The following is a 15,550-nucleotide window of genomic DNA, read 5'->3' as shown; positions in this document are numbered from 1 at the left end:
TTTTCTGCGAGCCCCACTATCTGTGATTAGATCCTAACCCTAGAATGACCTCTGACCTATGCATGCACAGGGGAGATGCTAAGGATCAGAGAAAACATTGGTAACTTGTGGTTTAAAGAGTGAGTACTTAGAACTGCTGACTACTGTAAGGAAACACAAATATGAATGCTGCCCAAAACAAAGTCAACACTCTTCAGAAGAAAATAATAAAATCCAGAGTTTTTACAAAGCTTCATCAATAAGATACAATAAAAAGCAAACACAAATAAGTATATCCCAACTCCACAAACAAACAAACCAAAACAAGCATAAGCATAAGGAGAAAGAGGGTAATGTGATTCATATCCAAGAAAAATGTCATCAGTAGAAGGAAATCCACAAAAAAAAAATTCCAGATATTGTAATCTGCAGACTTTAAACTGAATTTAAAGTGACTATTATATATATGCCCAAGGACTAAAAGGAAAAGACAGTCACATCAAATTAAGACCAGGAGTCCCATCAATACAGTTTTGAAACTCTTAGGTCCCTACCTTCTGAACTTGCTGATGGCTTTTTAGAAATAATACCAAAAGTAGTCTAAGAAAGTAAAAAAATAATTGACAAGTTGATTTCCTTAAAATATGAAACTTCTGTTATGTATATGAAAGACATTACCAAGACAATGAAGAGACAATTCAGAGAGTGAAAGAAAATGTTTGCAAAAGATTCATCTAATACAAGATTGTTTTCACAAATATAAAAAAGAATTCTTTAAAGTTCAACACAGGAAAGCAAACAATCTTATTTTTAAAAAAGACAAATAGGGCTGGGGATGTGGCTCAAGCGGTAGCGCGCTTGCCTGGCATGCGTGCGGCCCGGGTTCAATCCTCAGCACCACATACCAACAAAGATGTTGTGTCTGCCGAGAACTAAAAAATAAATATTAAAAATTCTCTCTCTCTCTCTCTTTAAAAAAAAAAAAAAGACAAATAGATCTAAATGGACACCTCATCAAAGAAGATACACAGAGAGCAAAAAAAGCCTATGAAAGTACATACACTATGATATGTCATTAAGGATTTACAAATTAAAACCACAGTTACTATCACTATAAGTCTATTACAATGCAAAAATTCAAAATAATTAAAACACCAAGTATTACTTAGAAAAATGTTGAGCAATTGGAAAGTTTGTTCATTGCTGGTGAGAATTTAGAATGGTACAGCCACTTTGGAAGAGTTTTAAAGTATTCTATGAAATTTAACATACTCTTGAACTGCAATTCAGCAATTATATATATTGTGTGTAACTGTTCTGTATGATATTATAATGGTAGATATATGACATTATGTATTTGTTAAAACCCATAGAAATATGCTACCCAAAGAGTGAACTCTAATGTAAACTATGGATGTTAGTTAATAAAATGTGTCAATATTGAAAAAAAAAAAGGAATGACGATCACCAAAAATGGTAAAAATGAGAGTATAAAAGCCATATATTTTTCTCTTTTATTAACGTCTTTCAAAGATATAACTTTAAAAATTATGAAACTATTTTCAGATTCACAATGTAATAAAGATGAAAATAAAAAGGACAAAGCATGAAACCCAGTGAATGTAAATACAACTGCACTATTGCTGTATTTTTTGAACATCCTTATCAGGGAAATTAAAATGCAATGCTAAAAAGTATTCAATCAACTTAATGGAAAGAAGAACAAAATTAACAAGGGAACAAAAACTGATGAAAAAGTGGAAATCAAAGAGCAAAATGGCAGAAATAAATCCAAATATAGAAATAATCACATTAAAAATAAATGGACTAAATACTCCTTTTAAAAGGCAGAAGCCCAGCGTGTTGGCTCACACCTGTAATCCCAGCTGCTCTGGAGGGTGAGGCAGAAGGATCATAAGTTCAAAGCCAGCCTCAGCCACTTAGTGAGGCCTTAAGGAACTTAGTAAGACCCTGTCTCAAAAGGGGCTGGGGAGATGGCTCAGTGGTCAAATACCCCTGTGTTCAATCCATAGTATTAAAAACTAAAAACTGTCAGACTAGATATAAAAGATCCAACTTTGTGCCAAAAGCAGAAACACTGTAAATATAAATATATATAGGTTGAGAATATAAATAAATGTTATAATAAACAGTAAGTATAAGAACAGTGGAATAGTTATATTAATATCACAAATAGAAAGCAATATATAGATTACTGTAAGAAACATTCCTTAATGATAAAAGGGACAATACATTACAAACATGTTTAATGTTTTTATATTTATAATGGGAAAAAAGTTAGGAGTAAAAATGCTTCCTCTTCATGAAGCTAAAAAATACACGCAAACTAAGTAAAAGTAGAAGAAGAAAAAATAAACAGCAGATATTTTTCACAAAGAAAAAAAGTAACAGTGAAAACCAATAAGGCCCAACTTTAATAAAATTGACAAGCCCATAGCAAGACTGATTAAGAACAAAAAGAGAGAATACAAAGTACCAATTCCATAAATGCAAGAAGATAACACTATTGATCTTACACTCATTAGAAAATATAAGGAAATATTATGAAAACTTAGATGAAATTAATAAATTCTCTAAAACATCCAACTTACCCATTGACATGACTGAAATAACAAAAATGAAGCCCTATATCTGATTTGAATCTGTTATCAAAAACAATTTCATTAAAAAAAAATTCTAGAACCAGGCAGATGAATTTGAACAAATATTTAGGGGGAACAATAACTCCAATCTTAAACAACTTTTTAATCAGAAAACTGAAGAGGAGGGACTACTTCCCAACTCATTTTTGAGGCCAGAAAACTCTGATTCCAAAACCTGACAAAGACATAACAAGAAAATTACCTATAATGGCTTTGTTAAATAGAGATGTTAATTCTTCAACAATCTATTAGCAAATAATGGAAAGGGAACAACTAGAATTATCCACAGGTACTAAAATTCATGAGTGAAAGTTTAATGAGGAAGAGTATACTCACACAGCCTTGAGGAAACTCTCCTGTAAAATTGGGCAAATACTGTCTTAACTATGAAGTCAACAAAATTAACATCCCAAGTATTAGCAGGTCTTGTGCCTCCTGCCATGACACACTGAGAACATATCATTTCTATGACATTCAGCCAGTTGGACAGATTGAATCCATTCATTAAGACACATCAGTCAAATCAGGAGACATTCTACAAAAGAACCAGCCTGTACATATCAATGTCACAAAATTCAAAGACTCAGTAACTGTTCCAAATTGGTAGAAACCAGACCAGATCAGTGGAGACAACTTGACACAATGAGAGATCCTCCAAAAATGGCACCGGGATGTGAACTGCAAATGACAGACACTGATTAGCACAATATCAATGCTAAAATTCCCCAAATTTGATCACTGTGCTGTATTTGTACAAAAATAATTTCCTTAGTTTTAGACATATACACTGAAGTATTTAGATGTAAAGGGGCACAATGTCTCCAACTTACTCTCGAATACTCAGGAAAAAAAATGTGTGTGCATGTGCACACCCATGTATATGTGCTTAAAGAGAGAAAATGACAAGAACAAATGGAGTAGAACATGAACTACTAAGGAAGGTGGATAAAAGGTACAGGAGTTTGGGTTATTATTCTTGCAACTTTTCTGAAAAATAAAACAAATGAAAAGTTGCCCTAAAAAAGTTTTTTAAAATAAAACAAATGAAAAGTTGACCTAAAAAAAGTTTTTTAAAAAACACTCTCCCAATCTTGCTCCCAAAATAAAAGGGAGTGGCTGGGCACAGTGGCACACACCTGTAATCCCAGTGGCTTGGGAGGCGGAGGCAGGAGGATCGCGAGTTCAAAGCCAGCCTCAGAAGTTTAGTGAGGCACTAAGCAACTCAGTGAGACCCTGTCTCTAAATAAAATACAAAATAGGGCTGGGGATGTGGCTGAGTGGTCAAGTGTCCCTGAGTTCAATCCCTGTAACCCCCCAAAAAATTAAAATAAAAGGGAGTGAAGAGGGAAAGGGAAGGGAGGAAGGAAGGTAGGACCTTCTGTCAAAAAAGTCTGCCAGTCTCAATGTATACTCAGCACTGCTGCTTTATAGTAGGAAAAGGTCCTAAGTAGGTAATCCACCCATCACTCTATTTGGAATTTGCAGACAAGCAGGCAAGAGAAGAAAAAAGAGTAATCAGAGCAGGTAGAAGCAGAAATCAGCTCCATAGCACAAAAAAGGAAAAGGCTTGTATCTTCTAACTTAGGAGGCACATATTTCTGATCTCACTCAGCAAAGTTGTACAGTTACAGCCTCAATAAACAGAGACATCAGGCTTCTGTTTCCAGGGTAACAGGCAACTATAGAGTTCCCAGTACCTCCTTCCACTCCCCTCTGCCACACCCACATGACCTTATTATCACACAGTATAAAACAAAGCAAGAATCATTAAAAGTCAGCACACTGAGTGACAAGAAATGATTTTTCCGGTGGCCCCGGGAACTTCGTATATAAAATGATGATCTGCATTTAGTTTGTTGGAACCAACTATTCTTTATGGCGTATAACCACAGCATACTCTTTAAATAAATGCACAGATAAAAATGAGCCTAAAAACAGGAATGACGACAAAAAATGAGGAAGCCTTAATGTGAAATGCATTGCGAGAGAGAACAGGCTTCTGACAATTAGTTATAATTTCAGAATGCTAATGGCCTCCCTGCAAGCAAGAGGAATTATAATTGGTCTCCGGTGGCCTGTTTATCCTGTCTAGATATAATTACAAGATACAGCTCTTGCCGCCTTGAACCAATCCATTCATCCAACAACTAACATTTATCCAGGACCGACACTGGGCCTTGCACTGTGCTGCGTGTTGATGGTGCAGAGATGCCGGGCCCATGTTTGAGGAGTTCCTTGTCTCCAGGGAGAAACAAACAGAGCTCACAACTCAACTGCCGAGTGACAGAAGACAGATATGTACAAACTCTAAAGTCACTAATGCTGCTTGGGGGGTTGAGAAAGACTACACGAGCAAGAAGCACATAGGAACCCAGGAATCTATCCTCATCCCAGCAGTTTCCTTAGGAGTGAGAAGCCATTCCTCCGAACAGCACTGTTCTCAGTAGGTATGTATTTTTACCTGCGCTGTGGCAGTATTCACATGGTTGCAAAGACAGCCCTAGACACAGAGGGCACTGGCCCAGCCCAATTTAATTCTTTTCTTCTCGATCACCCTGCAAACCATCAGCTCCCCAAACCACTTCTAAACAGAAACATGCTGGTGCCACAGTGCTGAAGGCCACTCACAGACCAGCTGAATCAGAACCTGCAAAGCACACACGTGACTTCCTTGAATAATGAAACCCACACTCTACCCACAGTGCCATTTCCCAGCTGACAAGAGGTGAGCTCTGTCTGCACCCCACAGCTCCTGGGGGCCCAAGGGGCATGTTCTCTCTGAGGTTCTGGGGAGGAACTAGACCAAGACTCATGAAGGCCATACAGGACACTCCACAGTCTGTTCCTATAGGAGCTCCGGGGAGAAGCTCAGAAACCCTCTAGAAACACTGTGGGGACAAAGGCATGTGCCTGGCCTAGTAATGGGTAGGGGGTCCAAGGCCATTTCAGTTCTTGCAGCCACAGCTCAAGATTCAAGCCATGATACCAGCAACTCACTTTGAATGAGAAAGAAAATTTATGTGAACTAATTTGTTCTGCAAGTGATTTGTGGAGAGAGCTTCTGAGAGGCCTGTTATATTTTCCAAATGTTTCAACAAAGAAAAAAGAAGAAGAAGGATATTGCTGACAACAATGGAGCGTTTGGAAACAAAACAAAATAAATATCATGCAAAAATGTCTTTAGCATTATTTTTCATGGTATTATCAGTCCTTAGGGATAAGATATTTGGATGTCGATCGTAACCTTGGAAACTCACCTAATCAACTTCCAAATGAAGAAGATCTAGTTGGCAAAGTTCACTGCTCAACTGCCAAATACCCCACTAAATGTTATTATCCAGGTTCATTTTGCACAATAAATTTAATTTCTTGTAGAGAAACTTGAAATTTATAAAAGAACCCTGGAGAATTTGAATTTTAACAATCAATTATTCTTCAGGCTGATTCATCTTATAAACATATGGAAGATGCAAAAAATTAAATTAATTTAAAAATCCAGGCCTTTAACACATAGTTGAAGAAAACTTTTACATAAATGAAGAAAAATTGCCAAATGTTCTAATGACACAATATAATATTTTAGCTCTATGGTGTATAATGATTTTGTATTTTGGAAAAGAAAATAATTCCTTTCTCTAATATCATTCTTTACTTAATAAAAGAATAGTTTAAGAAAAGATAGTTTATCTTAATAAAAGATAGTTTAAGAAAACTATCCTCTTTTATTTACTCATAATTAAGGCTCATGATTTTTAAAATCGTTTATGTACAAATTTTTCCTAAAATGCTGAAATAATCCTAAGCTATGCACTTCTGTACTGCACACAGAAAGGGTCATGCCACCAGCAACCTTTGCACTGTCAATGGAGGAATGGCAGCTTCAGAAACAAGATGGTCCGTGACAACCTCTCCTGGAGCCACAGGCCAGGCTGCAGCCTCTGATTTCAGGTTAGTAAAAGCTCCAATGGCTCATCAACTACTGGTCTGCAAATAAAGGCTCCAGCAAGCAGAAAGTTATATAGTCACTTAGCAATGGGCTCAGACTCTTCCAAACCCAAGGGTACCATTTCATTAACTATTAAAGAGAGAAGATACTAGTAGAGAAACTATTACTTTCATCATATGTCTTTAACTGATATGAACGCAAACATTCAACAGCATTTCCCACACTGCTGTGAACATCTGTTCACATCTGCATCCTTCACAGTGGCTTCTGTGCTTACCTGTGCTTACCTGTCTACTTGAATTCTTGCCCTACATCAAAAATTAGACACAAATTTTTCCTTAACTATCTCAAGTACCACTGAAAATCATCTCACATACCACATGATGTTCCTGCCTTGCAGAAACAAGCCCCAGGATCCAGGCAGGTCAAAGGCTCTGTCTGTGCGCTTGAGCATTTCACCCAGCAGAGGTGCTAGGCCCATGCCTCGGCCACCACATCATTTCCATTTCCAGAGCCCTGCCTTCTTAAATGAGGAGTGCTCAAAGGACCACTGCCTCTACAGCAGGCTCAGGGTTGACCCATGAGCTTCCTGTGACTGAGGCTGAGTCACTGGCCACCTTGGCTACAGGAATGGTGCTGGCCAGAATGAACACATATGTCCCTTCGAGTCCTGCACACGCCAGCATACAGGACAGGCCCAACGGGTTCTTGCAGTCACTACTTGTTAGGTTCAGCTCACAGCTTCTGCTTTCCTCATCAACACTGTCTAGGGCAGACAGCTCCAGCAGAACTGGACACGCTTTGTTTCCAATATCATGACGGAAAAGTAGATCTTGTTCTAGAAGAATCAAGAACACTTCCTGACTGGATCTGCTAACCTAGAAGAGGGGGAAAAGGCAAAGGTGAAATAGTAGCAGAAGACTAGACTCCCAAGCAGGCCCTCCATCTTTGCCCCAGCTGAGCACTCAATGCTCGGTCTCCTGCACTTTCCCTCCTCCTCCCCAAGGCCCCTCGGATCAGCTGATGCTACCATTCCACCCTCTCAGTCCAAAGCCCCTTCCTCCCTGAACTCCAATTGGGCCAGGTCCTGGTCTACACCAAAACGAGCCCTGCACTCTCCCTCCATGGCTCTTCCCATGTTTCTGCATGGATATACTGACACTGTACACATATATACACATCTTGACCACATGACTCATAACTACCACCTGTCTCCCCCACCACAGAGGGTGAACTCAGAGAGCAGGTACCAAGTCTGTCCTCCAGCATAACCTATAGACCAGCAGTATTGGGCATGACTTTTTTGTTCTATTAGGAACTGTTGAATAAATGGATGATTTAGTGCATTCTCTCCTCTGCAAACATGGAGCTGGAAAACATGGCACCCTCCTTCTGCTGCTTGGTGAATCCTAGAATACACCCTAGACATGAATGACATCTGGTGCAAAAGAACACCACAGGGAAGGGGTTCAAGAAGACACTGGTGTGGAAAAGAAAGACTCCGTAAACAACAGAAGATGAGGGCAGAGGAGCGTCTGTTCTTTGCCATCAGCATTGAGTGAACAAGTACTGGGACTCAGAGGGATTCGAAAAAGGTAGAGAGTCATTTTTAGAGAAATGAAAGCACACAAAATTGCCATTTACAGAGGAAAGTAATAAAACACACAACCCATCACCATGATGGGAAGGCAGGAAAATAATATCAGGTCACAGAAGTACGCAGACAGAGTCGCAGATGATCAGTCAACAGCAGGTTATAAGAGGGCAAGCCTGAGAGACTGCTGGCCACAGAAGGGAGGTGACACCAGTGCTTCTGACCATCGACGAAGGAAAACAAGTGTTTGAAGAAGATCATTCTGACAGCGCTATGCTGAGTGAATTGGAGGTAACGAAAGACTGAAGGTGGAAAGGTCAGGAAGACAGCTATTGCAACAACCAGGTGGGAGGAATGAGGCCCGGGCTGGCTGCCAGCAGGAGAAAGGTGATAGCCCACAATATTACCCACACACGGGTGACAGGACTTGGGGGTGGTGAGAAGTGAACGTCCACAACTCTGCGGTGTCACACTCTGATTAAGGGTCTGGCATGTGTTTGGAGCTGAGAACCGGAGAGAAACACAGAAGCAGAGAGAAACCCGCCCTGCATGTGAATTCTCCCTTGGGTGGGGTGGCAGATGAGACCGTGGAGGGAGCCCTGGTACCATGAGAAAAAGAAGACCAAAGACAATCCCATGAAGAAAACCAATCCTTAGGGATGGGCAGAGGACCAAGGGATGGTAACGGAGACAGGAGCAATGCAAGTTAGGAAGAATGGGAGGGGCAAGGCGGGGGCACCCAGGAGCCAAGAGGAGATGCTATGACACTGGTGCCGGTTCTGGCTGTTAAGAGGAATGCTGTGTCCCGCCTGTGCTGGACAGCACACCTATGAAGTCACCCTCCACAAGTGACTTGGCCTGTCTAAGAGTCACTGTCTTCATCTGTAAAAGTGGATCATAAGGGGGCTGAAGCTGGGGCTCAGTGGTAGGGCACTTGCCTAGCATGTGTGAGGCACTGGGTTCTATCCTCAGCACCACATACATACAAATAAATAAAATAATGGTCTACCAACAATTAATATATATATATATATATATATATATTTTTTTTTTTATAAAAGCGGATCACAGGGGCTGAGGATGTGGCTCAGCTTGCCTGGCATGAATGAGGTCCTTGGTTCAATCCCAAGCTCTGCAAAAAAGAAAGAAAGAAAGAAAGAAATCAAGAAAAAGAATACAGATGTTCCCAGACCCATGATGTGTTTCTGTCCCAATAAATCCATTGTTAAGTTGAAAATATCTTAAAATCAAAAGTGTATTTAATATACCTAACTTACTAAACATAATAGCCTAGCCTCACCTATCTTAAATGTGCTCTGAATACTTACATTAGCCCAAGTTGGGCAAGTTCATCTAACATAAAGTATATTTTATAAAAGTATTGAATATTCCATGTTATTTACTGAATACTCAGAAAGTGAAAAACAAAATTGAGTATGCTTTCACACCGTTGTAAAGTTCAAAAACCTTACACTATTGTTAAGCTGTGGACTGTCAAGTGTGTAGAACCAATTTCAGGGGGCTGTTGTAGGAATGAAAGGACTTAACAAAGGACTGAGAAGAGGGTCTGGGATATAGGACACCCACATGCACACTGGTGAGTACTAAAGCTACTCTCACCAGAATCCAAAGGAGGGAGGGTCCCAGGGCAAAGCCCCAGGAAAGTCATCCATCACCCTTCCATCCCACTGCTGAGGTGTAGCTGCATGAAATGCCTAAACAGGCATCCAGTAAAAGTTTCTTCAAAAACTCACAGTGGTGGAGCTGGGGCTGGGATTCAGTGGCTGAGCACTTGCCTAGCATGTGTGAGGCACTGGATTCAGTCCTTAGCGCCATATAAAAAATAAAAAAAAAAAAAACAAAGGCAAAAAAAATACATTAAAAAAAAAAAGTCATGGGGCTGGGGCTGGGGCTCAATGGTAGAACACTTCCCTCACACATGTGAGGTTCTGGGTTCGGTCCTCAACACCTCATAAAAATGAATAAAGATATTTTGTCCATCTACAACTAAAAAATATTTTTTAAAAATTCACAATAATGAACAGTGACCAATGGCTTCAATAGATCAAGCAAAGAAGAAAAAGAAGTCAAAAAAGGGTCATTATCCAGATAAGCAAGTAGAAGGGGGAACCTAACTACAGTGCTAGGAAGCACTTAAAATGAATGACTGGGGGTGCCTCAGATCCATGTGGGCAGACCTAGAGAACAGAGGGAAGCGCAGGCAATGATGCACCTCACACAGTCCAGTGCCACCTGTGTGAGGTGGTGCAGCACCAAAACTCGAGATGCGAGCTTACTCGCCATCACCAAGTGAATCATCCGTGAGTACCAAGCTGTAAAGGATGGCTGCTTCCTATGGAAGGGAGGGATACAGGGCACTGTAACCATAGCTGTGACCTCTAAATCAAAGCTGCAGAATGGGTATGTTTGTAGGCATAGCAGTATTTACTGCACAACTGCACAATCCTTCCATGGATGCTTGAATAATTCATGATATATTAAAAGTTGAAATTACTTTTAAAAAAAAAAGGAATGGATTTTCCAATGAGCAGACTGGTCAAGTTCATGGCCAGATTCCTATTAATCAGCTTCCAGGAGCATCCTCTGTGATGCAGGAAGTGGATGCCTGAGTGACAACCCAGGCAGAGGAGTTTGGCTACAAGGAGCAGAGTGGGTGGTGTGCTCAGGGTCAAGGCCAGGGAAGAGCAAAGAGAGGAGAGAGACTGGGGTACGATCATGACGGAAAGAGAAAAGCCAATGAGAATGCCAGTGAGCAGGCCAAGTCAGGAAGACAGGAGCAGAAAGCCACAGGAAGACACCTGACTGGAGCAGAGCCCACCCCAGCTGAGAAGACACAGCCACAGGGCAAAGGAGAGCTTGCAGCCAATTCAGCTCCACATACCTTCACTGCAATGTCACCAGGAGCAGACCCTGCACAAGGTCATAGGGGTCAAGACAATAAGATCTACTTCTACAGTCAGGGGCTCAGATTCAGAACACGGAGAGCAGCTTCTAGTTATAGAGCTAGAAGAGCCTCCACCATCCCAAACAGTTGACAGGTGAGCCTCAGAAAGCAAGTCCACCACCTAGCACTACCTGACACCCAGAGCTCCATTTGCTAGCATCTCAGTTTCCTTGGCTCTGAGACAACTGTCACTCACCAGGTGCAGACAGCAGAAGAACTAAAGCAGGCCATCTACCCTCATCCTGGAGCAGTGCTTCTCACTGAGCCATGGTTCAAGAAACTGTCACTGAGCAAGGCTGCAGCAGTCCTCCCGAGACTGGATCTTGCCCCAGCACTGCCAATGGCATGCCTCGCCTGAGTGCTGGTGTTCATTCAAGGTGATGAACACACTGTCCTGAGAGGCAAGTGCCCAGAAGTACCTGGCAGCCCTACCACTGTGGGCAAAACCATCTGCATCTGTGCAGAGCTAGAATCTTAACTCACCGTGGACCTTTGGGGCATTGCCAGCAGCCCCACAGCTGACATCTGCAAGGGTAAGCATCTAGCAATGGAAAGTGCAAACTGACAGGAGCAGACAGAAGGAGCACTGGGAAGAGCAGGCAGGTTCAGAGGATGAGGTCCTGAGAGGGCTGATGGCAGGAAGGCACAGGCATCCCACAAAGGAGTATGTGCTATGCCAAGGGGCAGGAGGGCTTCAGAGTGTTCAGTAAGGCTAGTTTTTTCCCGGCTTTGGGTTTGAAAATGGTGGGAATGGAGAGGAGGGATACCCTCAGGATTATGTATTTATGATAGAATCAAAGATGATGTGGCTTGAGTCTAACTGGATGTAGGAGGTGAGAGGGAAGAATTTTGATGGCTCCCAGGTTGCAGCTCAGGGGAATTGAATAAAGCAGATGGTGGATCCATTCATTGCAATAGGGGATGAAGATTGAAGGCCTCTATTTTCTCAGTGATGTAAAAGGCAAGGTCACCTGCCTGGCGGAGGCAGGATGAGGTGAGGGGCCTGATGAAAGTGGCAAAGGTCTAAGAAAGCTGCCAAGGATAATGTGAAAAGCAGCTGATGAGGGACAAGGAAAAGGATTGCCACGCCACGCTGCAAGTCCAGCCACGATTGGAAGCCATAAATTTGCAATGGCACCAATCAATGCGTGATGGGACTCCCTCCCATGGAGATCAACAACCATCAGTAGAGAACACAGGGGGATGGGACTGTGCAGGCAGGGCCAGGGAAGCACTGTCAAAAGGGAAAAAAAAATGGAGGTGATGGCAGGGATGGGCCCAAAAGGGTGGGATGACAGAGGAAGCAGCTGAGGAAGAACAGAAAGGATATGCAGGTAAGGATAGGGTTGTGCAGCCAGCCATCTCCAGGGACAAGAAGGCCAGGGCAGCAGGAGAGAGGAAAGGAGGGCAGGTGTGGCCAGAACGGAGCTCAGAAGCACAGCAGCCCAGGTGAGAGCAGGGCAGGGAGCCACTGAGGCAGGAGCGGAGGAAGTGGGGTGGAGGCTGAAGTGGGGAAGCAGTGTGGGAGGACAGTGGCGAGTGCCTGCTCTTGGTCACTGATGCACCTTGCAGCAATCACAGAGCAACTGAGGGCACCATGCTAGGTTCTGGAATTAAAACCACACTTCCTGCCTCAACTCTTCCATAATAGGGTATATGTCAATGACAGATGACACAGGTCAAGAGAATGTCAAATTCCCTTACCCAGTATAATCTCATTTTCAAGAATGTATCCAAAGACAAAAGAAAAATCAAAATAACAAAACTGCATTCTTTACAACATTCACTGTATCTACAGCGCACACGCGCATGCGCATACACACACACACACATACACACACACACACACACACACACACACACACACAGCTGAAAAAATCCAAGCATTCAACAAAATTGAAAAGATGACGATCATGAAGAAACAGGGAAATGTCTGCACCCACAGATGTGCGTTCTGCAGAAGAACATCTGTCCTGTTCGTCTCCTTATCCCCAGGCACAAAGCGCAGAGCTTGGCTTGTAATGGGCACTCAGAACCTGTCAGAGTAAGTGAGTGAGTGGAAGAAACTGCACTACGTTCTGATTAGACCATGTGGGAAATAAGGCTGGCACCTAGAGAGGAAATGCAAACATGTCCAGAAACCCAGGTTAGAAGAGTGGAAACAGGCAACCTTCTCCCTACTTGAAAACTCCATCCCGTCACACGGTTTAATAGTTAAAACTGGGCATCTGCTCCTTTAATAACACTGGATCAAGGAAGAAAGACAAGTCAGAATTTTAGAATTTCTTTAAAAATAATGAAAACATGGCATACCATTAAAAATTAAATACATTTATCCTTTGTGGAAAGCCATCTTCAGAAGACACTACTGGCACAGATAGAATGTTGCCAGGCTATTATTCCTCACAACAGACTTACAGTATAAAAGACTAGAATTGACCCCAATGTGCAAAAATGTAAGCTTCATCCTCCCATAGAGTATCCTACTGCAAGGAAAAGCAAACAAAGAAGAGATCCACAGATTCCCAGCACCAGGGAGAGCAAGGGAGAGCAGGGGAGAGAAGCAGGCAGGTTGTGGCACAGTGCATCTGAGCAAGGATAGAAATGGGGAGCACAAGGCCATGATCTGAGAGTTGTAATGTAAGAAAAAGCCAAACCCTGAAAGAGAGAGTTACCTAGAAGGGAGGGAGAGAACAGGCAGCAGGGACACGAATGGAGACATGTGACCAGATAGGTTTTGTTTTTGACTTTGGAACTAAGTAACCACCTTAAATAATTACAAATCAAAATGTAAAAGCTGAAGCTATTCTTATAAATAAATAGCTATGCACCAATAGTCCTAGCTTCTCAGGAGGCTGAGGCAGAGAAGTCAAAACCAGCCTAGACAAAACAGTAGGCACTTACCTCAACACACACACACACACACACACACACACACACACACACACACACACATACACACACACACACACACACACACACACAAGTCTAACTGTCTGTCAAGCTGGTGGCTTTACTACAAAAGAAGGCTCAATGCAAGTGGCTTTAAAACATGGTAACATACGCATTTCTAGTGGGCGCAACCCCAAGGCAAAAGGAACACAAAGAAATCCTAAGCTGCATTTGGCAAACTGCCACACTATCAGCAATGCTCTAGTGTTTTGCTTTGATGCACATACATGTTAACGTCATTAAGAAGTGAGATTTATGTTCTTAGGTTTAAAAAAAAGATTCAAATATAAAACCAAAGAAGTTAAATACAAGTCCTATTATCCTAAATTTGAGTTGGAAATATCAATATAAATTCATGAGGGATTTTATTTTAAAAAGAAATTGTTCTGTCACAAGAAGCAAAGCTCACCCTTGTTGCTATGAGTACCCACAGGACTATGCTCTGGTTTCCTATTATCATTTCCTCTGTAAAGGAACCTGAGCTTCTTGGTGGAACAGCACATTCTGGGCACAGATGCACTATCAAAGTCTACTGAGCAACTTCAAGAAGATTCTGGAGCCAAACTGAAGGCCTTCCACTGGTCAAAGCTGGGATAACTTGATCATCAAAAAGAACAGGCCCTTGGGTTGGGGTTGGGGCTCAGTGGTGGAGTACTTGCTTCGCAAGTATGAGGCACTGGGTTCAATAAAGGTATTATGTCCATCTACAACTAAAAACAAATAAACAACAACAACAAAAGAACAGGCCCACAGTAGATTAAAGTATTATTTAATTAGGTTACAATTCAGGGGATAATAACAATACTAAAAACATATCTAAAAACCTAACTGGTCACCTCTGCAGATTATTAGGACACAAGCTAATTATTCTGGAAATAGGTAAATAATGGGGAAAATAAACCACTTGCCCTGTCATTCTCTGTACAAATAGATCTTTAGGGTTAACCAAATAGTTGATAGGAGAAGCTCTTTACAAATTCTAGTCATTAAACTAAGAAAGAATGATAGAACCAGAGCCTCATAACTGAACATCCTCCCGCAAAAATACTGGGTTTTGGCAGTGACCATCAAGCTGGCTGACAAAATAATGGGCAGCTTTATATGGACGGACAAGGCTGATGATACCTGCAACCAGGTCAAAGCTGACACACAGAAAGGGCCACTCAACAGTTTCTGTGCTTCCTGATCTGATGCAGCAGGAGAAAACAGTCTATCTACAATCTCTCTAATAGCCCATCTACTACCTCTCTAAAACAGAAACTGAGTCTCATGGAGCCTCCAGATGTAACTACCAATTTATAAAAAATACTTGGAATAGGAAGACAATGTGACACTAAGATGGAACAAGCCAGATCCATAATGTGAGAAATTCTGTAGAATTAAGGTCTGGCTTCCTCAATAAATAAATGACAAGGGAAAGGCAGAGGGATCTGAGAGACTTATCTACTAAA

The 15,550-nt window shown here is 41.7% G+C and overlaps 1 long non-coding RNA gene across 14 annotated transcripts in view; it reads right to left on the bottom strand.

The window, feature by feature from the left end:
* LOC110598340 (uncharacterized) overlaps positions 1 to 15,550 on the bottom strand; it is an 82,705-nt gene that overhangs the window by 20,773 nt on the left and 46,382 nt on the right. For 11 of the 14 annotated variants that reach the window (XR_013439742.1, XR_013439743.1, XR_013439744.1 and 8 more), the window contains one exon: positions 6,966 to 7,466. The exons of the other annotated variants lie outside the window; for them this stretch is intronic. This is a non-coding gene — a long non-coding RNA (uncharacterized LOC110598340). The remainder of the gene's footprint in view (positions 1 to 6,965; positions 7,467 to 15,550) is intronic. 14 annotated transcript variants of the gene reach the window in all.

The sequence above is a fragment of the Ictidomys tridecemlineatus genome, chromosome 5, assembly GCF_052094955.1.
Source record: "Ictidomys tridecemlineatus isolate mIctTri1 chromosome 5, mIctTri1.hap1, whole genome shotgun sequence".
NCBI classification, from domain to species: Eukaryota; Metazoa; Chordata; class Mammalia; order Rodentia; family Sciuridae; genus Ictidomys; species Ictidomys tridecemlineatus.
The sequence above is the reverse complement of the archived record's forward strand: the minus strand, read 5'-3'. Positions and strand labels throughout refer to the sequence as shown.